Source organism: Schistocerca nitens, chromosome 7 (assembly GCF_023898315.1).
Source record: "Schistocerca nitens isolate TAMUIC-IGC-003100 chromosome 7, iqSchNite1.1, whole genome shotgun sequence".
In the NCBI taxonomy this organism is placed as follows: Eukaryota; Metazoa; Arthropoda; class Insecta; order Orthoptera; family Acrididae; genus Schistocerca; species Schistocerca nitens.
In genome coordinates, this window is record NC_064620.1 from 523,129,488 (window position 1) to 523,150,121 (window position 20,634).

The following is a 20,634-nucleotide window of genomic DNA, read 5'->3' on the forward strand; positions in this document are numbered from 1 at the left end:
AGAGAGAGGGGGGAGTAGAGAGAGGGGGGAGTAGAGAGAGGGGGACGAGAGGGAGGGAGGGGTGGGAGAGTGAGAGGGGGAGAGAAGGGGGAGTCAGGGGAAAAAAGGGGGGACAGAGGAGGGGAGGCAGGAGAGGAGAGAGGGGAGGCAGGAGGAGAAGGGGGGAGGCAGGAGGAGAGGGGGGAAGGCAGGAGGAGAGGGGGGCAGGAGAGAGGGGGGAGAAGGAGGAGAGGTGGGAGGCAGGAGGAGAGGGGGGAGACAGGAGGAGAGGGGGAGACAAGGAGGAGAGGGCGGGGGGAGTGGTGGGACAGGGGTAGAGGGCAGAAGGGGGAGGAGGTGGGAAAGGAGAAAGGAGGAGAGACGGGGAAAGGAGAGGGGGGGAGAGGGGGTGAGAGAGATGGGCTGGTCGGTACTTACCTTCAGACACGCAGTTGGGCTCATCGGTACTTACCCTTGAGAACTCAATGTATCCAAAACAAAAGTAAATAATGACAGCAACCCTAGATTCTGGAACTACAAGTTCTTTCTTCATGGAGAAAACAGTTGGCAGAGGTTGGGTTGTGGAGGGGGGAGTTTCTTTCAGAACCTAAATGGAGATGGGCTATGCACCAGCATGTCAGCTGCTAAATATAATTAGTGGTTTCACAGTTCTCTGAACCTGTAACATATATTTTTCGAGGGAAGACAGGAGGGCAGCTGAAGCAAGCTTTATTTTATGTGTGTGTGTGGGGGGGGGGGGGCGGGGGGGGGGGAAGGGAGGGGAGGAGATGGGATGCTGAGGCATCCCTGGGCTTGAGCATGTGAGAGTGCATGTGTGGATGGGTGGGCATAAACGAGTGCACAAAAGGTCCGCGCTATACAGTAGGGATGAAGTCAATGGCAGGAATCATGGGTAGACGATGGTAAGTTGGGGATGTCGTACGGTTTGCCTCACTTTCTCTTTAGATATAGTTAATGATGTACTTAACCAGGTAAAAACAAGGTAAACAAAATTAATAATCATAATCTGTAAATAATGTTTACAAATTGCTTTTATTACAAATATTATGTTAGTCAAGTACCTCAAGAAACAATTTTGTATTTAAATATATATATAAAAGAAACCACTGTATAAAAGTAAACATACGTATTTCCATAACCTGAAATTAAACAACTCAGAAAGCTTCTTATAGCAACAAAGAACATTATAATTATGACTGGCAAACACCTGAGGGAAGTTTCTTAGAACAACAGACAATAGCAAGAGTACATATTGGCAACAATTTCCTCACTGAATCACAGTTTTGACCTGAATTCTTCAATACGCCCTTTAGCTCTTCTTTGCACATCAAGAAGTCTCATTGCCAACCCCATGTTTCCTTGCAGTTTGATTTTTCCCTGGAAAAATGCTCGTTGTGCATCTAGTTTTCCTGTCATCAAGTCTGGGACATCCTCATCATTGATGGTAAAAATGAGATCTGGCTTAGTTTTACCAAAATATTCAATTTTTCCTTTTCCTGTTCTTGCATCAACAACCCAGAATCCTTCAGCACCACCGGTCCATTCCTTACTTTGCAAGCGAAAACACCCCTAGCCTTTTCAATTAAATTGTCCGTGTCATCCTGCATGGCAAATTCCAATGCTTGGAATAAAATACCTGCTTTGAATTCCTCGGGGTGGCACCCTTTTAGCATTGCAGGGATTAGAAACAATGTTATTCTTGCAAGAAGTATTCATTTCAAAGAGCTGTACTGCTATTTCTTGGAGCTAGAGTGTACAATGCCTTGTCAACTCTCCAACAACGTGTACAGGCAACCTAAAAAAGAAAACGAAATCAGACACTGAATCACAACAAAATAATATTTCAAGCACTACAAACAGCTTAATTGTCTAATGAATCATTCAGTTAAAAGAGCATCTTAATATGTGCATCCTTCATTTCCTTCTATTATCTAAAAACTGACAGATCATCTAACTCAGATAGATCCTGTTAACTGTAAAATGTACATGTGACTTAAGTAAGATGTATATCTACCCTAACAGCATGCAGAAATTAAAACTAAATAATGCAGGAGACAAATTTGTTATAGATGGTAGCAGATCAAAACTCCCACATTCAGTAAATTTCAGAACGAAGGGTTCCTTTACACAGCAAAACAGAGAGGTGAAGCTTAGAGAAAATAACATTAATACCTTTTTTATTTGCTAAATACACATTAGACAAAAATGTCACTTCCATATGCAATACAAGCAAGGCACTTAGAAGTTCACTTTAACTGAATTTGGGGCAATGCAAAACTGCTAAATTAAGGAGATGGAAGGGCTGGATAGTGTCTACCTCCAGGAGGTTATAACAGCTAAACAGTATTTACCTTCATGAGGTGAAATTCTAAGTGCTGCTGGAGACACAGTTTAAAAGTAGAAAACTTTCAGGGGTAAAACTGATAATCACCCAATGGCAAGCAGAAAAATTATAACTAATACATTTGTCCCACTGGTGCTTCCACTGTTCAAACACGATGTTCTGCAGTCACCTTTGGAAATGGCTGACAGCTCCTCCCTCATTTTTTTCTTGACTTCTTCAAGCTATCAAATTGGTGTCTTTTTATGACTCTTATCATGCATAGAAATGAGAAAAAGTTGCACAGAGCTAGGTCAGGTAAGCAAGGTGCATGGGGCAAAAGAACCATGCCATTTTTAGCCGAAGACTGTCTAACAGAGATTGCTGTGTATGCGGGTGTGTTTTTGTGATTGAAGGACCAGTCTCTGGTCTGCCACAAACTGGGTCTTTTTTGATGAACACTGTTGCACAATCTTCTTAAAATTTCAAAATAAAAGGTGTGATTGACGGCCTGACCTGGGGGAACAAGCTCTGAATGAACTACACCCTTGGCATCAAAAAAGCAAATCAGCATTGTTTTGATGTTTGATTTGACTTTTTTGATGGGGTGATTATGACATCTTCCATGGGCTTGACTGTTTTTGGGTTGTAACCATGGCACCATAATTCATCACCAGAAATGACCTTTCATGGGAAAATATTGATCACTTTCAAACTGTTGTTTCAAAGCATGACATGTTCCAACTCGACATGCCTTTTGATTGTCAGTCAGAAGCCAAAAAACAAACTTGGCAGCAACCATTTTCATTCTCAAATCTTCCATTAAAATTCACTGAACTGAGCTTAGAGATAACCTACTAATCTTCAACAGTCGATCAATTGTCTGTTGACAGTCTGTGAGCACAAGCTCTCGAATTTTGTCAGTATTTTCACTGATTCAGGCAGCTGATAGACATCCACAATGTTTGTAATCAACTGACATGCCGCCATTTTTAAATCAAGCAAACCACTCATACTCAACTTGAGATTTTTCCCATAGTGTAATCTTGGTTAGCTGCTTACAATATTTCAACAATTTCAGCAGCATTTTTACCAAGAAGAAAACAAAATTTCACAGCTGCATGTAGTTCATTTAAACTTAAACAATCACTGCAGATGAACAGAACAAGCTATGTTGACAACACAAGTGGCACAAAACTGGCAATGAGCTGCACTATATGCGCCTAGCAGCATGTATAACGCACACTAACTACACCCAAAGCAATGTATATTTTATATATATTAGTGATCCACAACTGAGAGATAGGGCATGGCACATGTAAGAAGAAGTAGAAGAATAAAAAGAAGAAGAAACTACACACACATGCGTACTCCATTGGGTAAGGCAATTAACAAATTGTCAGTACTGGTATTGAGACAAAACCAACTAGGCTTTAGGAAATTCACGGGTAAAGTGAGATATAAAGAATTTTTCAGAAAGACGTATGGCTACTGGAGGGAAATAATACATTTTCCATGTCAACAATGTCATTTTTGCTGAATGTAGTGTTGCAGTTAGTATGATGTAAAAAGTATGCTAGAATCAACAAGATTACATTTAAAAAGACTGAGAAAGCATGTGTACTTGATTTTTGATAGGAAGAAATGTGAATGCCGGCAATACTTTAAAGCTGACACAAACAGCACTTTACAGTCCTCCACTCATAGCCTGCTCCCCCCCCTCCCCCCACCACTCCCCACCCCAACCTCCTGCTTACCCTTCCCAGCCAGATTGCTTCTCTCATTATGCGCACTTGCTCGAAGTCTGGCCCTGGCAGCTAGAGATAGTGGTCACGTGTGTGTGAACAGCATTTATGTGAATGTGTGTAAGTGTATGTTATCTATTTTGGAAGATGGCCTTCTGGCCAAAAGCTTACACTATGTGATCCAGATAACCCCAAAAACATACATTTTTCATATTGGGTGCATTGTACTACCACCTACTGCCAGGTACTCCATATCAGCGCCCTCAGTAATTATTAGATATCGTGAGAGAGCAGAAGGGGGCACTCTGTGGAACTCACAGACTTTGAATGTGGTCAGGTGATTGGGTGTCACTTGTGACATACATCTGTACGCGAGATTTCTGTATCACTTGTGACATACGTCTGCACGCGAGATTTCAACACTCCTAAACATCCATAGGTCCACTGTTACCAATGTGATAGTGAAGTGGAAACATGATGGGACATGTATGGCACAAAAGTGTATGGGCCGACCTCGTCTGTTGACTGACATAGATCACGGACAGTTGAAGAGGGTCATAATGTCTAACAGGCAGACATCTATCCAGACCATCAAACAATACCTGGTGAACGTCATCTGCCAGCATGTGTAGTGCCAACAGTAAAATTTGGAGGCGGTGGTGTTATGATGTGGTTGTGTTTTTCATCGAGGGGGCTTGTTGTTTTGCATGGCACTATGACAGCACAGGCCTACATTGATGTTTCAAGCACTTCCTTGCTTCCTGCTGTTGTAGAGCAATTCCGGGATGGCGACTGCATCTTTCAATGTGATTGAGCACCTGTTCATAATGCACGGCCTGTGGCAGAGGGGTTACACGACAATCTCATCCCTGTAATGGACTGGCCTGCACAGAGTCCTGACCTGAAGCCTACAGAACACCTTTGGTGTGTTTTGGAATGCCGACTTCGTGCCAGGCCTCACCGACCGACATCATTACCTCTCCTCAGTGCAGCACTCTGTGAAGAATGGGCTGCCACTCCTCAAGAAACCTTCCAGCACCTTATTGAACATATGCCTGTGAGAGTGGAAGCTGTCATCAAGGCTAAGGGTGGGCCAACACCATACTGAATTTCAGCATTACTGATGCAGGGTGCCACAAACTTTTAAGTCATTTTCAGCCAGGTGTTCGGATACTTTTGATCACATAGTGTATGTGTTTAGAAGTCTTACTGTTGTGCCTGTCTGCAACTCAAATTCACCATTACCATATTTTATGAATTGCAAGGTGCACTTTTTACTTTGACAAAATGCATCCAAATTTCAGGTGCATCTTATACTCAAAATTAATATGAAAATGTCCAGTATTTGATTTAAAATTCCGGCAAGTCCTACAATGGCCATATATTTGATGCTGCAGGAAACCTATTCCTATCTGGCAACATTGGATTCAACTGGCAGCAGCAGTGCACCAATACAACGAACATGAGTTGTGAGGATTCACAAGTTTGCTAACACTGTCTCCCTCCCGCACCACCATCACAAACGCAGAACACTGTCTAGCCTATGATGTGTCATTGCAGTCTATGGTGCCAGGGAACTGTTATTGAAAGTGACTTGTGTTATTGGTTAGAGTAAATTATCATTGTTAGTAACTTGTTTTGTAATTGAAAAAATGAAAGGTATTTACGAGGGCTATCCACAAAGTACATTACGTTTTGCAATTAAAAATAAATAAAGTATTGGAAATTTTTTCTGAACGTGGTTACCTCTTCTTGAAGCTGTGCGTCGTCATCAAAACGCTGCATAGCCAACCACTTCTTCATTGCTGGGAATAAGTGGAAGTCACTCGGTGCCAGGTCGGGACTGTACAGTGGATGAGGAAACAACTCCCACTTAAAAGATTCAAGAACTTCACGAGTGGCATTTGCTGTGTGGGTCCGGGCGTTGTCGTGAATCAGCAAGATCTTTGAGCCCAACTTTCCCTTGCGCTTGTTTTGTATTGCTCTTCTGAGGTTGTGCAGAGTTTGGCAATACCTTTGAGAGTTTATTGTAGTGCCTCTTTCCAGGAAATCCACAAAAATCACACCTTTTCTGTCCCAAAAGAGGTAACCACGTGGTTGAAGGCGCAGGCAGCCGAATTTTATGACGAAGGAATTTCCAAGTTCGTCCATCGCTACGATAAGTGCCTTAATATAAATGGCAACTACGTAGAGTAGTAGTATTTATGTGTGGCTTTTATCTGTATATAATAAAAAAAATTCCAATACTTTATTTATTTTTAATTCCAAAACGTAATGTACTTTGTGGATATCCCTCGTATATGATCCAGGCTATAAATTGAAAGTATTAGCATGTGCAAAAGAATATAGAAACAGAGCAGCCAAGTGGCATTTCGGGCCTCCACCAACAGAATAAAATAGGGGACTGAATGCATACTGACCAAAACTAGAAGATAACATACTGAAATAGGTTCAAGGATGCCATTAAAATGGGATTTGAATTAATACAAAAGTGATTCAAATACACATTTTTAAGCTAGCACTACACTGTAACTTAACAGACTTTAAGGGTAGAGTTGGTTAGTGCCACAAGTTTATGAAGCATCATAGACCTAGCATGTGAAACAGAACCAAAGTATATCAGAAAATGCCACAAGAGTATGAAAAGACAATATTATCTTTCCATCACTTTGCTATTCAACCTTGAAAGAAAACCAGCCTGGAACTAAGCAATATAGCAAATATGGACAAACTCCACTGACATTTGATGTCCTGAGTAACAGAACTGTTACCATGAAAGATGGTAAAACTATAACTTTAAAAAAAATTGGACATAAAAAAAGCACTACTGTAGTCCTTTCATGTTGTGCTGACGGTACTAAATCCAGTTATCATTTCCAAGTGCAAAATAATGTCAAAACCTTCTGAAATACTGCCAGGTAACTCACAATTATTGGATGTACGAGGGTGCTAGGAAATTGTGGATTAACAAAGAATGGGAGAGAAGGAAAGATGCTTTATTGAAGAAGAGTTCTCTTCTTGTGCTAGATCAGTTTAGTAATCATTTGAAAAATTCTGTGAAAGAGAAATTGAGACACCGAAATACAGAGCTAGCTGTTATTCTGGGAGGACTTATTTCACAACTGCAACCTCTTGATGTCTTGATAAATAAACCATTTAAAGTGTACATGAGGGAGGAATGGCACAAATGGATGATAGATGAAATCCAACATGATTTCACACTGAAGGGAGCTTTAAAGCGACCTACAATCAAACGAAAGTGTCAGTGGATAAAACAGTTGTAGTCTAGAGTAAGAGAAGACATCATTACTAAATCCTTCAAGAAGTATGGCATAAACAACGCTCTCATTGACAGTAAAGACTGTCTTATATATGAAGAGGACAATGATGATGACAAAGAGGATGAATAAGAAGAAAGCTCAAATAATGATTTTCAGGAACTTTAAAGGTCAGTTCAGTTTTATAAATTAAGAATTGTTTTGTCTCACTTTGCAGTCTAATAATAAAAATGATAAAAATGTTATTTTTTTAACTGCTTGAAACATAAGGTGCATATATAGTTAACAGCAATCAGCAATCAATCATTTTCATACAGTGTAAGATTTGTGGTTTAGCATTAAAACTGGACAATCAATTGAACGGTTTCAAATAACGCTAAAATAAAATAAGGGAGACAACCTGTATTTACCAATCAGTTAAGCACATAAAAAATTGATAATTACTGCACAAACAATACTGTCTGAAGAGAAGAAGAAAGCTCATATTTTCACCTGTCACAATAGAAGTGTCATACAGACAATTCTCAGATTTTCATGACGACAGCCATGAAAACTGATTTGACGAAGGGTCTGGAGCTGTTGTATAGTTTCAAAGGTCAGTATCTCAACGCTAATTTGGACTTGTTTATAGGGAAAAGACTCCACTGCAGAAGTCATGGAGAGTAATAAAATGGATTGAAAAACAGGAACGAAGTTTTGGATTTACGTTGTTTTAACAGTTAAAAGCACAATAAAAGATTCTGAGGCACCTGAAAGTAACACAAAGTCTAGAGATCTGAAGTTAGAAACAGTGATGGTAGCTCCACTCCAAAGTACACTCAATATTACTTCAAAACACTGCAAAGACTGCAAGCTAATGGAAGTTTATATCCACTAATATTCCACTGAACTCACATCTAAATACTGAGTGAGGTGATGCAGTTGTTAGCACACTGGACTCGCATTCAGGAGGATGAAGGTTCAATCCCGTGTCCAGTCATCCTGATTTAGGTTTTCCGTGATTTCCCTAAATTGCTCCAGGCAAATGCCAGGATGGTTCCTCTGATAAGGGCGCGGCCTACTTCCTTCCCTAATCTGATGAGACCGATGACCTCGCTGTTTGGTCTCCTCCCCCTAACAACCCAAACCAACCCTCACATCTAAATATACACTCCTGGAAATGGAAAAAAGAACACATTGACACCGGTGTGTCAGACCCACCATACTTGCTCCGGACACTGCGAGAGGGCTGTACAAGCAATGATCACACGCACGGCACAGCGGACACACCAGGAACCGCGGTGTTGGCCGTCGAATGGCGCTAGCTGCGCAGCATTTGTGCACCACCGCCGTCAGTGTCAGCCAGTTTGCCGTGGCATACGGAGCTCCATCGCAGTCTTTAACACTGGTAGCATGCCGCGACAGCGTGGACGTGAACCGTATGTGCAGTTGACGGACTTTGAGCGAGGGCGTATAGTGGGCATGCGGGAGGCCGGGTGGACGTACCGCCGAATTGCTCAACACGTGGGGCGTGAGGTCTCCACAGTACATCGATGTTGTCGCCAGTGGTCGGTGGAAGGTGCACGTGCCCATCGACCTGGGACCGGACCGCAGCGACGCACGGATGCACGCCAAGACCGTAGGATCCTACGCAGTGCCGTAGGGGACCACACGGCCACTTCCCAGCAAATTAGGGACACTGTTGCTCCTGGGGTATCGGCGAGGACCATTCGCAACCGTCTCCATGAAGCTGGGCTATGGTCCCGCACACCGTTAGGCCGTCTTCCGCTCACGCCCCAACATCGTGCAGCCCACCTCCAGTGGTGTCGCGACAGGTGTGAATGGAGGGACGAATGGAGACGTGTCGTCTTCAGCGATGAGAGTCGCTTCTGCCTTGGTGCCAATGATGGTCGTATGCGTGTTTGGCGCCGTGCAGGTGAGCGCCACAATCAGGACTGCATACGACCGAGGCACACAGGGCCAACACCCGGCATCATGGTGTGGGGAGCGATCTCCTACACTGGCCGTACACCACTGGTGATCGTCGAGGGGACACTGAATAGTGCACGGTACATCCAAACCGTCATCGAACCCATCGTTCTACCATTCCTAGACCGGCAAGGGAACTTGCTGTTCCAACAGGACAATGCACGTCCGCATGTATCCCGTGCCACCCAACGTGCTCTAGAAGGTGTAAGTCAACTACCCTGGCCAGCAAGATCTCCGGATCTGTCCCCCATTGGGCATGTTTGGGACTGGACGAAGCGTCGTCTCACGCGGTCTGCACGTCCAGCACGAACGCTGGTCCAACTGAGGCGCCAGGTGGAAATGGCATGGCAAGCCGTTCCACAGGACTACATCCAGCATCTCTACGATCGTCTCCATGGGAGAATAGCAGCCTGCATTGCTGCCAAAGGTGGATATACACTGTACTAGTGCCGACATTGTGCATGCTCTGTTGCCTGTGTCTATGTGCCTGTGGTTCTGTCAGTGTGATCATGTGATGTATCTGACCCCAGGAATGTGTCAATAAAGTTTCCCCTTCCTGGGACAATGAATTCACGGTGTTCTTATTTCAATTTCCAGGAGTGTACATTTACATCCATTACGTCAAGAGTGTAGTGAAAGGTACTTGCCACTTTACAGTGTATTTGGGCTTCTTCCTATTCCATTCACATATGGAACTTGGGAAGAAAGACTGCTTCACCATTTCTGCGTGTGATGTAATAAGTCTGATCTTGTCTTCTAGTCCTTACTGGAACAATTGTAGGAGTCAAAGTATATTTCTAGATTCCTCACTTAATACCATTTCTTAAGACTTTCTAATTATATTTTTATTGTATGTGACATCTATTCTCAAACATTTGCCAACTGTCATATTTCAGCATGTTTGTGACACTCTCTTATGGGTCAAAACCTATGACCACTCATACTATCATTTTTTGTACATATTCAGCTTTCTCTGGTATGTCTCATAAATATAATCAATATTTGGTAAAAGTGCACTTGTGCACTTAGAGTGTCTGTGGCTGTTGCACTGCATGCTAATGTTGGTAGCAACTTCTATGAAGAATGGTAAGAACTGAATACAACAAATAGTGGGTTGGTTGTTCATAGTCAATCAAAATGCTTGTTAATAATTTCCTAAGGTTTGTAAATAAAGATAGCTGGTATTTTGTTCTACTGGGTCAGAACTTAATCACTTCACAGAATTTTCAGCAAAATTTGAAATAAGATATACAAGTAGGTTATTGCAATGATGAATGTACATTACAAATTAATCTATAATTGCAATCATATTCTCATGTTGAGATTCAATGGTTTCACCAAGTCACAACTAAAATATACCAACCCAAACTCAGCCTTGGGCTTTGCTAAAAGTCTGCAGATCCAGGTATTTTTTCCAATTTACTTTCATTAGTTTGCGCCAATTCACTACCAATTTGTCATATTTTACGCTAATCCAGGACTTGGGCTACAATATAGGTCATTATATCAGTACATATAGTTTTCTAACTGCTCTCCATATTGAAAATAAATTTAATCAGCTACAAAGTCATTACAATCAGCAACTCTCATTGGCTACCAAAATGAACTGCTAACATCATAATGTGTGCGCACTTCTGCTTATTGGTGAGTCATCTGCTTTACTCAAAAAGCATTAACAACTCATACAGATACCTAGATGATTGTGGGAATTTGATGTAGAATGGTCATATGGGCTCAGTCATAGGTAAAATAGGAGGCAGACTTTATGTTATTTGGAGGATACTGGGAAAATCCCCCCCATGAACCATGGACCTTGCCGATGATGGGGAGGCTTGCGTGCCTCGGCAATACAGATAGCCATACTGTAGGGGCAACCACAATGAAGGGGTATCTGTAGAGAGGCCAGACAAACATGTGGTTCCTGAAGAGCAGCAGCAGCCTTTTCAGTAGTTGCAGGGCAACAGTCTGGACGATTGCGTGATCTGGCCTTGTAACATCAACCAAAATGGCCTTGCTGTGATGGTATTCTGAATGACTAAAAGCAAGGGGAAACTACAGCCGTAATTTTGCCCGAGGGCATGCAGCTTTACTGTATGGTTAAATTATGATGCACGTATCGGAGCGTGGAACGTCAGATCCCTTAATCGGGCAGGAAGGTTACAAAATTTAAAAAGGGAAAATGGATAAGTTAAAGTTAGATATAGAGGGAATTACTGAAGTTCGATGGCAGGAGAAACAAGACTTCTGGTCAGGTGAATACAGGGTTATAAATACAAAATCAAATAGGGGTAATGCAGGTGTAGGTTTAATAATGAATAAATAAAAAGGAGTGTGGGTAACCTACTACACACAGCACAGTGAACGCATTACTGTAGCTAAGACAGATATGAAGCCCACGCCTACCACAGTAGTACAAGTTTATGTGCCAACTAGCTCCGTAGATGACGAAGAGATTGATGAAATGTATGATGGGGTAAAAGAAATTATTCAGATAGTGAAGGGAGATGAAAATTTAGTTGTCATGGGTGACTGGAATTCAATACTAGGAAAGGGAAGATAAGGAAAAGTGGTAGGTGAATATGGAATGGGGGTTAGGAATGAAAGAGGAAGCCGCCTGGTAGAATTCTGCACAGAGCATAAGTTAATCAAAACTAACCATGAAAGAAGGTTGTATACATGGATGAGGCCTGGAGATACTAGAAGGTTTCAGATATATTATATAATGATAAGACAGAGATTTAGGAACCAGGTTTTTAATTGTAAGACATTTCCAGGGGCAGATGAGAACATTGACCACAATTTATTGGTTATGAACTGTAGATTAAAACTGAGGCAAGTGCAAAAAGGTGGGATTTTAAGGAGATGGGACCTGGACAAACTGAAGGAACCAGAGGTTATAGAGAGTTTCAGGGAAAGCATTAGGGAATGATTCACAAGAGCGAGTGAAAGAAATACAGTAGAAGAAGAATGAGTAGCTTTGAGAGATGAAATAATGAAGGCAGCAGAGGATCAAGTACGTAAAAAGACGAGGGCTAGTAGAAATCCTTGGGTAACAGAAGAAATACTGAATTTAATTGATGGAAGGAGAAAATATAAAAATGCAGTACGTGAAGCAAGCAAAAAGGAATACAACAGTCTCAAAAATGAGATTGACAGGAAGTGCAAAACAGCTAAGCAGGGATGGCTAGAGGACAAATTAAGGAAGTAGAGGCATATATCACTAGGGGTAAGATAGATACTGGAAAATTAAAGAGACCTTTGGAGAAAAAAGAACCACTTGTACGAATATCAAGAGCTCAGATAGAAAACCAGTACTAAGTAAAGGGAAAGCAGAAAGGTGGAAGGAGTATATAGAGGGTCTATACAAGGGTGATGTACTCGAGGACAATATTATGGAAATGGAAGAGGATGTAGATGAAGACAAAATGGGAGATATGATACTGCGTGAAGAGTTTGACAGAGCACTGAAAGACCTGAGTCGAAAAAAGCACTGGGAGTAGACAACATTCCATTAGAACTACTGATAGCCTTGGGAGAGCCAGCCCTAACAAAACTCTACCAACTGGAAAGCAAGATGTATGAGACAGGCAAAATTCCCTCAGACTTCTATAAGAATATAATAATTCCAATACCAAAAAAAGCAGGTGTTGACAGATGTGAAAATTACTGAACTATGAGTTTAATTAGTCACGGCTGCAAAATACTAACACAAATTCTTTACAGATGAATGGAAAAATTAGTAGAAGCTGACCTCGGAGAAGATCAATTCACATTCCATAGAAATGTTGGAACATGTGAGGCAATACTGACCCTATGACTTATCGTAGAAGAAAGATTAAGGAAAGGCAAACCTACGTTTCTAGCATTTGTAGACTTAGAGAAAGCTTTTGACAATGTTGACTGGAATACTCTCCTTCAAATTCTGAATATGGCAGGGGTCAAATACAGGGAGCGAAAGGCTTTTTACAATTTGTACAGACACCAGATGGCAGTTATAAGGGTCAAGGGGCATGAAAGGGAAGCAGTGGTTGGGAAGGGAGTGAGACAGGGTTGTAGCCTGTCCCCAATGTTATTCAATCTGTATGCTGAGCAAGCAGTAAAGGAAACAAAAGAAAAATTTGGGGTATGAATTAAAATCCATGGAGAAGGAATAAAAACTTTGAGGTTTGCCGATGACATTGTAATTCTGTCAGAGACAGCAAACGACCTGGAAGAGTAGTTGAACGGAATAGACAGTGTCTCAAAAAGAGGAAATAGACGAACATCAACAAAAGCAAAATGAAGATAATGGAATGTAGTCGAATTAAATTAGGTGATGCTAAGGAAATTAGATTAGGAAAAGAGACAGTAGAGGAGTTTTGCTATCTGGGGAGCAAAATAACTGATGATGGTCAAAGAAGGGAGGATATAAAATGTAGACTGGCAATGGCAAGGAAAGCATTTCTGAAGAAGAGAAATTTGTTAACATTGAGAATAGAAGCATTCAAAATGTGGTGCTACAGAAGAATGCTGAAGATTAGATGGGTAGATCATTTAACTAATGAGGAGGTACTGAATAGAATTGGGGAGAAGAGAAATTTGTGGAACAACTTGCTAGAAGAATGTAGAGGGAGACCAAGAGATGAATACACTAAGCAGATTCAGAAGGATATAGGTTGCAATTGGTACTGAGATATGACGAAACTTGAACAGATTAGAGCAGCATGGAGAGCTGCATCAAACCAATATCTGGACTGATGACCACAACCACAACAACAACAACAACAACAACAACAACTGGGAGAATGCAGCAAGTTAACAAAGGATATGCTTGCAAACGCTTGTGTGATACTTTCTAGAATACTGGGCTAAAGTGCTCTTACACTGTCTGCGGCTCTTGCGTTGTGTGCTGATGTTAGCAATTTGTTGAAGTTGGTCACTGCCAATTGAGTGGCAGTATATGGTAGCCAAAGAGAGTTGCTGAAGATATTTATTTATTTATTATGTGGAAGTTACAAACAGATTATATTTGCTTTGAATAGCCTGTCTGGAGTTGGCAACTACATGATGCATGATGGGAGGTGGCTGACTGAATTTGTACTCAATATGGAGAATGGGAAGAAAACCTGATGTGGTGTCAGTGACCTGTAATGAAGCTTGAGGCTGTGGTCAGGTTGCGAGTTGCCAAAGCCAACAAATTTCAGCACAAAACTGGGACAATCTGTCACGTTCATTCCACAGTTACCAACTGCAGCACCCAGTGGAAGACAAAGATACACTGTACGTGTTTTTTAGACCTTTTAGTTGTTATTTTTATGGTCAATTTCTGTGGTTTGAAAACTGTGTGCTGTTCTGTGACTTTGATATCCAGAAAAGAGTCCCATAGCTAAGAATTTAGTGCATATAGGAACAGTATGACAGAACCCCAAGAGTACAGCACTATGAGTATAAAATGCTGATTTAATTATGTTTGCAGTATATTCATGTATTTATTTTGTTATTTTGTGTTAGCAGACAATACATACTCATCACTAAGAACTTCTCGTTTTTACACAATATACAGATTTATCATCTAAAATTAATGTGACAGAATTCTTTGACCATTTTCTCCACTTCCTCAAATGTGATCCTATTTCCATCATCATTCCTATCCCATTCTAACTCGAAATCTGAAACATTACTGTTCGTATTTGCACCTACATTGAGCAACTCTTCAAAATCTTCCCTCCATCTGCCCAAGGCATCCACAGGATTCACCAGCAGTTTTCCTGACATATTTTGGACAGGTCAGTAAAACTGCTGGTGAATCCTGTGGATGCCTTGGGCAGATGGAGGGAATATTTTGAAGAGTTGCTCAATGTAGGTGAAAATACGATCAGTAATGTTTCAGATTTCGAGTTAGAATGGGATAGGAATGATGATGGAAATAGGATCACATTTGAGGAAGTGGAGAAAATGGTCAATAGATTGCAGTGCAATAAAGCAGCTGGGGTGGATGAAATTAAGTCGGAACTCATCAAATACAGTGGAATGTCAGGTCTTAAATGGCTACACAGGATAATTGAAATGGCCTGGGAGTCGGGACAGGTTCCATCAGACTGGACAAAAGCAGTAATCACACCAATCTTTAAACATGGAAACAGAAAAGACTGTAACAACTACAGAGGTATCTCTTTAATCAGCGTTGTGGGTAAAATCTTCTCAGGTATTGTTGAAAGGAAAGTGTGAGTATTAGTTGAGGACCAATTGGATGAAAATCAGTGGGTTTAGGCCTCTTAGAGGTTGTCAGGACCAGATCTTTAGCTTACGGCAAATAATGGAGAAGTGTTATGAGTGGAACAGAGAATTGTATCTACGCTTTATAGATCTAGAAAAGGCATATGACCGGGTTCCTAGGAGGAAGTTATTGTCTGTTATACGAGATTATGGAATAGGAGGCAAACTTTTGCAAGCAATTAAAGGTCTTTACATGGATAGTCAGGCAGCAGTTATAGTTGATGGTAAATTGAGTTCATGGTTCAGAGTAGTTTCAGGGGTAAGACAAGGCTGCAACCTGTCTCCACTGTTGTTGTTATTTATGGATCATATGTTGAAAACAATAGACTGGCTGGGTGAGATTAAGATATGTGAACAGAAAATAAGCAGTCTTGCATATGCGGATGACTTAGTTGTGATGGCAGATTCGATTGAAAGTTTGCAAAGTAATATTTCAGAGCTAGATCAGAAATGTAAGGACTATGGTATGAAGATTAGCATCTCCAAAACGAAAGTAATGTCAGTGGGAAAGAAATAAAAACGGATTGAGTGCCAAATAGGAGGAACAAAGTTACAACAGGTGGACGGTTTCAAGTACTTAGGATGCATATTCTCACAGGATGGCAACATAGTGAAAGAACTGGAAGCGAGGTGTAGCAAAGCTAATGCAGTGAGCGCTCAGCTACGATCTACTCTCTTCTGCAAGAAGGAAGTCAGTAACAAGACTAAGTTATCTGTGCACCGTTCAATCTTTCGACCAACTTTTTTGTATGGGAGCGAAAGCTGGGTGGATTCAGGTTACCGTATCAACAAGGTTGAGGTTACGGATATGAAAGTAGCTAGGATGATTGCAGGTACTAGTAGATGGGAACAATGGCAGGAGGGTGTCCACAATGAGGAAATCAAAGAAAAACTGGGAATGAACTCTATAGATGTAGCAGTCAGGGCGAACAGGCTTAGATGGTGGAGTCATGTTACACGCATGGGAGAAGCAAGGTTACCCAAGAGACTCATGGGTTCGGCAGTAGAGGGTAGGAGGAGTTGGGACAGACCAAGGAGAAGGTACCTGGATTCGGTTAAGAATGATTTTGAAGTAATAGGTTTAACATCAGAAGAGGCACCAATGTTAGCACTGAATAGGGGATCATGGACGAATTTTATAAGGGGGCTATGCTCCAGACTGTACTCTGAAAGGCATAATCAGTCTTAAATGATGATGATGAATTCTTTTCCCTTTTTATGCTTAACTGTATGCTATTTGCTTTCTTTATGTTCGATGTTAGTTTATCACATGCTGTCCAATTGTAAACCTGCTTCAGGATTTAATTTGCTTTCTCAAATAGGAATTTTGGTCTTTTATAAGTGACTATGATGTTGCTATCATTAACAAGAGAGTTTTTCTCATGTCACTAACATGTATGAAGAACAGAAATGGACCCAATATACTACCCTGAGAAAAACATACATTTGTATATTTCTTGTCTGACTGCTGTTTTACTTAAAAATTATCATCAGCACAAGTGTGAACTCTTTTTACAATTTGCACACTATTTTTCAGGTGAGAAAAGATCCTCATTTTTACTATATCTAGTGCTTCTGGTGCATTTAGCAGTATTTTATGGTCAGTGTCAAAAGCCTTGGGCAAGTCTAAGAATATGTCTGTGACACAGCTTCCATTGTCAAGAACTGTGTAATTTTTCCTCCTATCTACACTCCTGGAAATGGAAAAAAGAACACATTGACACCGGTGTGTCAGACCCACCATACTTGCTCCGGACACTGCGAGAGGGCTGTACAAGCAATGATCACACGCACGGCACAGCGGACACACCAGGAACCGCGGTGTTGGCCGTCGAATGGCGCTAGCTGCGCAGCATTTGTGCACCGCCGCCGTCAGTGTCAGCCAGTTTGCCGTGGCATACGGAGCTCCATCGCAGTCTTTAACACTGGTAGCATGCCGCGACAGCGTGGACGTGAACCGTATGTGCAGTTGACGGACTTTGAGCGAGGGCGTATAGTGGGCATGCGGGAGGCCGGGTGGACGTACCGCCGAATTGATCAACACGTGGGGCGTGAGGTCTCCACAGTACATCGATGTTGTCGCCAGTGGTCGGCGGAAGGTGCACGTGCCCGTCGACCTGGGACCGGACCGCAGCGACGCACGGATGCACGCCAAGACCGTAGGATCCTACGCAGTGCCGTAGGGGACCGCACCGCCACTTCCCAGCAAATTAGGGACACTGTTGCTCCTGGGGTATCGGCGAGGACCATTTGCAACCGTCTCCATGAAGCTGGGCTACGGTCCCGCACACCGTTAGGCCGTCTTCCGCTCACGCCCCAACATCGTGCAGCCCGCCTCCAGTGGTGTCGCGACAGGCGTGAATGGAGGGACAAATGGAGACGTGTCGTCTTCAGCAATGAGAGTCGCTTCTGCCTTGGTGCCAATGATGGCCGTATGCGTGTTTGGTGCCGTGCAGGTGAGCGCCACAATCAGGACTGCATATGACCGAGGCACACAGGGCCAACACCCGGCATCATGGTGTGGGGAGCGATCTCCTACACTGGCCGTACACCACTGGTGATCGTCGAGGGGACACTGAATAGTGCACGGTACATCCAAACCGTCATCGAACCCATCGTTCTACCATTCCTAGACCGGCAAGGGAACTTGCTGTTCCAACAGGACAATGCACGTCCGCATGTATCCCGTGCCACCCAACGTGCTCTAGAAGGTGTAAGTCAACTACCCTGGCCAGCAAGATCTCCGGATCTGTCCCCCATTGAGCATGTTTGGGACTGGATGAAGCGTCGTCTCACGCGGTCTGCACGTCCAGCACGAACGCTGGTCCAACTGAGGTGCCAGGTGGAAATGGCATGGCAAGCCGTTCCACAGGACTACATCCAGCATCTCTACGATCGTCTCCATGGGAGGATAGCAGCCTGCATTGCTGCGAAAGGTGGATATACACTGTACTAGTGCCGACATTGTGCATGCTCTGTTGCCTGTGTCTATGTGCCTGTGGTTCTGTCAGTGTGATCATGTGATGTATCTGACCCCAGGAATGTGTCAATAAAGTTTCCCCTTCCTGGGACAATGAATTCACGGTGTTCTTATTTCAATTTCCAGGAGTGTATGTAGTTCTCAATTCGTTCGAGCAATCAATCATTCATGATAGGAAACACAGTCATAGCTCAGTCACTCAAAATGATTCTGAAATTTTACTTGTTAGAATGAAATCAGGTGATGATTCTTCTTCTCTGCAGGCTCGTGCTTTGCGGCAGTCTGCTAATCTGTACAAATAAAATGCCTCGTAATTTTGGGAGCGTTGTATAATCAGTCGGGAAACCTCAGATCAAGCGGATATTTGGCTTTGATGAAGTTTAACCTTCCGAAGAAGTAATGGAGCTCTTGGATTATTAAATGCAGGTTCGTATCCAGTCCTTCGGAAGTTCCCTTCTGATTAACAACTACGCAATATATTGATGAATATCATTAATTCTCAAATGTCAAATACACACCTTTTGTATGAAGGAGCAATACATATATATTTCCCTTTTAATCGTACAGTTCGTCTCAGTTATCTTTTGTCATAAATCTCAATATTCAGATTACAATTCTTCCAACCAAGCTCAGGCTAATCGGCACGAAGACAATCTCGGAAGCTTTTTTTTCTAACAACCTCCAGAGAGAGTACTACAAAGAATAATTATGCGCTCATGGCATAGCTATTGTATGAAACTATTTTGCGCATGGATTCTGCGAGTATGAAGATAGAAAATTAGTAAACATCATTCAAGGGTAGAATTGTATCAGAATAATTCATTGAATATAAAGAGATATTACAACTGTCAAGTATCACAATTGTGATGGCCATTTTATAGTTCTCCTACACTGGAAACCAAACAGTGCTTTGTTCAGAAGGTTGTATTTATTTTGGTTAGGCCTACTCCCATACTCTTCTGCTTTTACTTTCTGCATTTTCATCATGTTAAGCATTGAGATATTTAAGAGTTTGGGAGGACACTCTAACACAATTATCTGTCAATTTTCCTTTGCTGCAAAAGTGGCTACTATTGTAAATGTTGCTTCAAAAATCAATTTAAACAACCCACAGAATTTAGCAAACTTAACACCTACATTGTTCTCCACATACACTGCATCCCAGGTTTGATTTGCCAATGTCCTAGAAAAAGTATGTTACACTCAGGTAAGATCCTTCTCTGGGCATGCAGTTTCATGGGTTTTGTCTTTCATGTTATTATCTGATGTCTGAACTTCACCATTTGTGCTCTACCAAAAATGCTTAGAATACTTACAAGGTTATTATTAATTTCATCAAGCATATGTTTATACTGACATCTCCACATATTAAATGTTAATTTTGGGGGCTGAGACTCCATATTACAATTAGATGAGCAGTACATGCCTAGAATAGTTAACTTTTATGGATGTCTAGCCATGTTAAATCAAAGGCTACCAGTTCGAATTTTGTACTTACACTCATTGTGACCAGATGTTCTCTAGCTTTAAAATGTGTCCCATTTCTGATATAAATATATGTTCCAGCACCTTTTACGGTAGTTCCACAGTAGCAAATTGCATGTTCATGTGACGATAGCACTATAAGCTGTATTGCGCTAACATATTCGTGCCACCAAGGCTCTTATTTTCCGCCTTTGACATTAAACTCTTTTGGGACATAACTTCGTGTCAAACATCTGCTGACACGCTACGCTCAAAAGAAACATTGGAGAGCCCTATAACTTACGAATTATGGGGAAAATATTATAGCTGGTAGAAACCATCCAAGTGGTGACGGAACTGTCTTGTTCCAGCAACATTTAGTAGGAAGAATTTATTGAAGGAACACAAATTCGAACATATTTTCCCCTATTTGATATAAAGGAAAGTACAAATAATTACGCATAACTTACTCTTATTTCTTGAAGAACCTGTGCACTACTAATGAAATGCGAGTCATGCAACACGCTTTTCTTCTTTTTCTCCAATTACTGATGACATGTCTTCCACCTTAGTGGTTGTTTACCCACGAATAAAAACAAATCAGCGTCAGTTTTGACGTTACAT

General features: G+C 41.8%; 1 long non-coding RNA gene across 1 annotated transcript; it reads right to left on the minus strand.

The window, feature by feature from the left end:
• Positions 1–1,013: 1,013 nt before the first annotated feature.
• LOC126195143 (uncharacterized) lies at positions 1,014–20,633 on the minus strand. Its single transcript, XR_007538556.1, has 2 exons — positions 20,481–20,633; positions 1,014–1,795 (listed from the first exon to the last, which is right to left on the minus strand). It is a non-coding gene; the product is annotated as an uncharacterized LOC126195143 (long non-coding RNA).
• Between the last annotated feature and the right edge of the window lies 1 nt (position 20,634).